Source organism: Miscanthus floridulus, chromosome 1 (assembly GCF_019320115.1).
Source record: "Miscanthus floridulus cultivar M001 chromosome 1, ASM1932011v1, whole genome shotgun sequence".
Lineage (NCBI taxonomy): Eukaryota > Viridiplantae > Streptophyta > Magnoliopsida > Poales > Poaceae > Miscanthus > Miscanthus floridulus.
Window position 1 is genome coordinate 115,729,821 of NC_089580.1, and position 6,438 is coordinate 115,736,258.

Genomic DNA, 6,438 nt, shown 5'->3' on the forward strand with positions numbered 1-6,438 from the left:
TGCTAAAAAGTTATATTTTAATGTTTATTGTATATACCATTAATCAAGTTACAAGATCATAGTTTAGTTGAGCACTAGCAAAACTACCCAATGCATATCCCGTAGGTGACAAGGTAAAAGTTCAATTCTAGGGAATCCCTATCAAGGTGACACATGCAACATGAATTTAATGTATTAAAGTGAATAGAAAACAAGGATGATCTCATGCTATACTTGCCTTGAACAAAGTACTCCTGTTGTCCCTGCTCATCCAAGTAGTACTCTTGGTCTCCCACGAATTGCTCACCGTCTATACTTGATAATCACAGCAACATACAAGCATCAAAAAGCAATCATGCATAGCAAATAAAAACTATAGATTAGAACAGTACACCAAACATCATAAAATCAAGATAAAATGTTTGTAAAACGAATCTACATCTTGCTACGAAGACACAGACGCGAAGATCACAAAAATCGGAGCTAAAATGAAGAAGTTATGGATTAAACAAGATTTTCATTTGTAAAATAATAGATTAAATCTAACTTTGAATTTTAAAAGTTGAAAACCTACTTAATACTATTATGAACATGTAGATTACAGAATTACGAACCTAACGCAACTTGAACGGACCAAATCAGAGTTAAAACGGAGATTTTATGGCTAAAACAAGATTAGTGGCAAAACTGTGAATAGGTGAAATCGTATTTTAGATCTAACCGAAATAAAGTACGCTTTCAAAAGAAGAAAACAAAATCTAGAAAGACGCTATGAACTGCGGGTTACAAACTAAATACTTATAAGGGCTCTTTTACAAATCTACAAGGCGAAAGGGTATCCTTCGATATGGGCCGTCAGATTAGATTTGGGTGGCTGACATCAGATCAGAAAGGAGAGAGGGAGGGCTGGCCGATCGGCGAGGTCGACGGCGAGGTTCCACGGTGGCGCCATGGACGGTGTGGGCGGCGCTCGGCGAACTTGGTCCATGGACCACCGTTCGACGAAGCAAGAGCATAAGAAGTTAGAGGAGACGACGACGAACACGACTAGATGGTTTACCTCGGCGTGAAGTGATGAAGGGCTGCGCGGCGCTCGATGAAACAGACAGCAATGACGGTGGCTAGGGCTAGGCGGCGACTTGACGTCTCGGCGAGGCAAAAAACTTGCTGTAAGGCGAGATAGGGAGGCGGCGTAGGCTCGGCTGCGATTTAAGGGCAGAACTTATTTGGAGTTCACGCCACCACAGCGTAGCAGAGGCGGATTCGAACAGCGTCGGCGGCGGAGTCCATCCCGATCACGCTCGGAGGAAGAAGACGGGCTGCTAACAGGTGGGGCTGAGCTGTCAGCGAAACGGAGAGAAAGGAACGCGGGCGCGGCGCGACTGGGCCTTCGGCGAAGCTGAGCTGGCTATAGCGGACCGCGGGAAGGGGGGAATGCTGGGCCGCGCAGAGAGAAGAGAGGAGCGGGGGCGCGAGTGGGCCAGTGCGGAGAAGCGGTCACGGGCGCGGGAGCAGGCCGAGCTGGCTGTGGCGGACCAAAGTCAAAGGAGGGAGAGAGTAATACATTTCCATTTTCTAACCTAATTTCCAAACAACTTTTAAATGCGAATTCAAATCAATTTGAAATCTGGTTTCAACCCACATAATACAAAAATAATATGCAGCAGCATGAATGCACATACATGTTTATAGACCTATATTTGATTTTAATTTGATAAAAAATATTATTTTTCTAAATTCAAATGCTCACAAAAATGCATAATTAAATTATTTTCTCCTATTTAAAATTGTGCAAATTTTAGGGTGTTACAGTCGCCGGCGCCGGCGCCGGGCCAGGGCGTGGCCGCGAGGATGTGAGGCCGCGGCGCGAGCGCCGCCACGGGCTGGGTGCGGCTGCCGTCGCGGAGCATAGGGGCAGGCGTGGGGATGGGCGCGGCCGCTAGCCCGGAGCCTAGGGCCGACGTAGGGCTGGGCGCGGTTGTCGCCGCAGAGCCAGGGCACGGCCTCCGCCGTGAGGCCGGGCGCATCCGCCGACATTGGTCAGGGCGCGGCTACTAGGACGTGGGGCGGGGCGATGAGCAGTCCAGGAAGAAACAGAGTAGGAAAAAAAAGAAAAAAGGGCATTAGGGTCTTTTTATCCTTTTGTTTCTCAGATGAAGTTGTTTTGCTAAACATTTTTTTCAAAGCAGCTCACCTTCACCAAGAAAGCTACTTGTGAAACTATTTTTCAAAAAAAAACTTCACTAGTGAAGCTGAGCTGTGTCAAACGATCGAGGAGCCAATTTTTTCCTTCTAATAAAAAGAGAAAAACTGCACAAAGCTCGTTGCAAGCTTACCCGTTTTCCCGAATACCCCTTAGATCAAGGTCAATAGAGTCAAGTACTTAGTTATAGATCAAGTTATAAGAGCCAAACTATATAGTAGGTGTCTCCTATTTATCTTTAAAAGAGTTTCTCTTTCCTATTACGTCCCACAACACTTACTACTTGGACCACTAATGCACTCATCTCTCTCCTCTCTTGTATCATCCACGTTAGCATTAAATTAGCTATAAGCTTATTATTATACTTGCTCTTATACTAGTTTTTTTTACTACTCCTAGGGATGAAAACGGATCGGATACGGACGGATATCACCGATATCACATTTGTTTTCATATTTTTGTCCGGATTCGGATTCGAATACGGATAGTGTCAACTATGTCGGATAGAATACGATTGGATATCGACATCATAAATATGCAATTTGAATATTCGGATACGAATACGGATCGGATGTTGGATATCTGGACTCGGATACGGACATATCTCAACTCCTCTAAATAAATTCGGTTTCGAATACGATCAGAAAATATGAGCCAAAAGTATTAAAGGAATGGCCATAGGAATGGGCGCATCATGACATCGTAATCTGTCTCGCCCGAATGAATTAGTTGGTACTAGAAATGTTAGAAATAGTTGCAATGGGAGCACTTGCCATTCGTTGGTTATTAGAAGCATCCCAAAAGCGTCCGGGTCGAAATATGGCTTTCAAATGAAGTTCCGAATTAGTAAATGCTGCCAAAGGGAGTGGAGGTGCCATACACAAAAAGGAAGCGACTTAAAGGGGCTAACCGTTTTCATCCCTGACTACTGCTACCGGACGGACTCCCCTAACAACATCGGTTTGTGGATCTGTAGCGGCTAATACAGAACGAGTCCGGACTCTGCTATACAGGGCACCGACAAAGAGTTCGTCTATTACTGTGATTAAGGACTCATTCGGCTTATCTTATATCTGACTTATCCAGCTTCTTTTTTTAGCCAAAATAGTATTTTTCTCTCACAACAATCCAGTAAAAACAGTGTTTTTTCAGATAATTTTAGCCAAAATTCTACCAACCTAACGGGCCTCACAACACTTCGATTCGCCATCTTAAAAAATGGAGCAGACGCCAGTCATTCTCAACTGTACAAATCCTGTGGTTAGGTTGTTTTCTTGCTCTTTTTCAGCCAGCTAGCGTTGGTGTGTTGGTTAGGTTGTTTTTTTCTCTTTTTTAATTACAGTGTACAACGTATTAAAGCACAGAGTCGTTAAATCATGAAATATTCGTTTATCCGTGGAAGGACACGCCTGGTGTAGTAGTGAGAGCTATCTCACTGAGTCACCAGGTCGTGGGTTCGAAGTAGTCTCTTCACAGATTTTTCGAGAAAAAGGCTTGTCTCAATTTATCCCTTCCCCAGACTCTCCTCATATGAGAGCCTCCGACACCGAGTCTATCCAACTGTGGAGTTGAATCGAAGACCAGAGGTGTTAGGCTATTGTAATCATTAGGCTCTAGAATCGAACCTGTTCAGTCATGTTTTAATCATTAACTTTACATACATGGGGGTTTGTATTTCTCTGACAAGCTAATCTAATACTCGACTTGTCGTACGGCCAAATCGCCTGCATTGTCAAGAAGCTCACCAGAGCATCGTTACTGTCCGAGGAGGAGCTCGACGACGTGTAGTTCCAGCTCTCATGCGCTCTCGTATTTCCTCAATCGATGCACGGTACTCCGTGGAACGGTGAACCCAAACCAACATTTTACGAAGAAAATATAGTGCAGTAATCTTCTAGTGCACAAGAAATTACGTCCAAAAGCTAATTACCGGTGAATAAAATAAAATTACAGAACTCACAAACAAGACATCGAGACAACCGGTCCGTTCGCTTGTTGGTTTCAGCCAGTTCAAATCAGCCAGCCAACAGTGTTTTTCTCTCATAATAAACCAGCACCAGTCAGCCCAAACCAGCACAGAAATCAACCAGCGAACTCTGTTTATACCTACGGTTTTGTGTCAGTACCGAATCTCAATTTGGAACCGACACTGACATGCCAACGAGTGGGGTTGGTTGTTTACTAGAGTAGCGACAGATACTTGCATTTCAAGGACAAGGACAGCAATAATGGAGTTTTTATTTATTTATTTTGGCCTTTTATTAGGTAGTGCTAGTATTATTTATTAGAATTAATCGCGCTTAACACCAGAAGTGCTCAAAAAGCAAAAGAGAGAAGAAACATGGAAAGAAAAGACACGAAATAATAACTACTAGGACTAGGACCCCTCGCACAAGTACAAACAAGAGGACACGACCGACCGACCCTATGATTCCATTTGCAAATATTTGATTACGGCACGGGATTGCATTGTCGATAGGGATTGATTGATTGATGAGTACCACCACCAATTATAAGAAGGCAAATGGGGCTATGTTTAGATTGCAAAAAATTTCAAACTGATGAATAGTAGCACTTTCGTCTTATTTGGTAAATATTGTCTAATCGTGGATCAACTAAGCTCAAAAGATTCATCTCGTGATTTCCAACTAAACTGTGCAATTAATTATTTTTTTTACCTACATTTAATACTCCATGCATACGTCCAAAAATTAATATAATGAAGAGAAAGTGAAAAAACTTGAAACTTTGGGGTAATCTAAACAAGGCCTGGGTGGACGGATGCATTTATGTGACGGCACAGCAGGCCTGGTCAGTGAGGACCATCACTTGGTTTCCGGATTGATAGGTCTGCCGGTGGTGGTTTGATGAGAGAAAAAGATATTATATCATGTTCGCAAGCGAACGGGCTGTATGACAAATCACGCGCTCCACGAGACATGCTATGATCAAATTAATAATGCCCACAAATCTTAATGAAATGCAGTCAGGTACTCCCTCCGTAAAAAAAGGTCTAAGACGTCTTAGCAAAATTTAATTTTCCAAAAGTCTAAATCGTTCTAGCTTTCTTTCGCCAGTTTTTTCAGTACTCGTGCTCCAGCGAAATAAATGCAGCACCGCTCCCCCGTTTAAGTGCCATTAGGCCTTAGTAAAGAGTTTCATAGTGTCGTTTGCAAGACTAGTATGTTATATTGAATAAAAATGAAATATGAAAAAACACCTCATCTCAATAAAAAAATTATTTTATGATTTTATAGATATTTAATTTCATGACTCATAGATAGTTGATAATTATGTTAAGAAAGTTGATAATTATGTCAAGAAAGTTTTATCTCCACGAAACTCATTCGTTCACTTTCTTCTTCAAATATTGTCACGTCATCGAAAATGCCAATGTTGCAGCTTATTAAACAAATAAAACTCTGATCAAACTCTCAGTGAGAATGGCCTTAGCTTCATATTTGTCCTTCAGTTAGGTCCGTTTATTTTCATGTAAGCCTCTATATGCATCTCCGTTAGTCTCGTTTAATTTTAATCTTGGCAAACTCAACAGGCATCATGCATACAGTATCGAATAGTACATGGATTTCCCAAGCCACCAGCTCTCCTTGGACCATAGTCTCTATACGTGAGACTTATGGCACTCCCAATGTAGAAACTAGAGCAGTTTCTATGTATATTAATCATAGTGCTAGGTAAACACTTTGCTGATGTGGCACTAATTAGATTTATTAAAGAGAGAGGAGAAAACTAACAAACCATTTCTAATCAGAAAACTAGGTTTCACGAGCATCGAAGCTGTGGCCCTGTTCTGCAGTACTTTTTAGTGAACGAACAGTGTTTTTCTCTCGTAACAAATCAACATAAGCATCAGTGTAAGCCAAATTTCAGCGAAACGAGGGTTGTTTTTACCACTATAGCAGCATGTACCCACCCTGCATTCCCATTGCTGCATTGCATCTGATCATGCAATCGATTTCAGCTTTAATTGCTAGCCAGTTCTGGTGGATGCAGTGTTGTGGTATAGGATCCACACTTCAGTCTCACAAGCCCAACAAATGCATTGACTCATAAGTAACCAAATACCATCTCGGTATTTTTCACATCCACTCATACATCCTCATCAAACACTTTTTATTAAAATACAATTCGACTTTGCATACATCCGCTCATCCAGATATATGATAGAGCCCTCATCTAGCAATCAAACAAACACACCCTACGTTGACAAGGGTGATATGGCGCTATCAGGTGCC